Source organism: Mus caroli, chromosome 12 (genome assembly GCF_900094665.2).
Source record: "Mus caroli chromosome 12, CAROLI_EIJ_v1.1, whole genome shotgun sequence".
Taxonomy (NCBI): domain Eukaryota; kingdom Metazoa; phylum Chordata; class Mammalia; order Rodentia; family Muridae; genus Mus; species Mus caroli.
Window position 1 is genome coordinate 50,127,411 of NC_034581.1, and position 393 is coordinate 50,127,803.

Genomic DNA, 393 nt, shown 5'->3' on the forward strand with positions numbered 1-393 from the left:
AGAGGCAGGCGGATTTCTGAGTTCGAGGCCAGCCTGGTCTACAAAGTGAGTTCCAGGACAGCCAGGGCTACACAGAGAAACCCTGTCTCAAAACAAAAAAAAAAAACCAAAAACACAACAAATTGAAAAAAGAAGAAGAGGAGGAGGAGGAGCAGGAGGACAAGGAGGAGGTAGAGGAAGAAGAAGAACAAGGAGGAGGGAGAAAGAGGAGGAGGAGGAAGAAGAAGAGGAGGAGGAAGAGGAAGAAGAAGAGGGAGAGGAGGAGGGGGAAGAGAAAGAGGAGGATGAAGAGGAGGAGGAGGAGGAAAAAGAGGAGGAGGAGGAAGAGAGAGGAGGAGGGGGAAGAGAAAGAGGAGGAGGAAGAGGAAGAAGAAGAAGAGAAAGAGGAGGAGG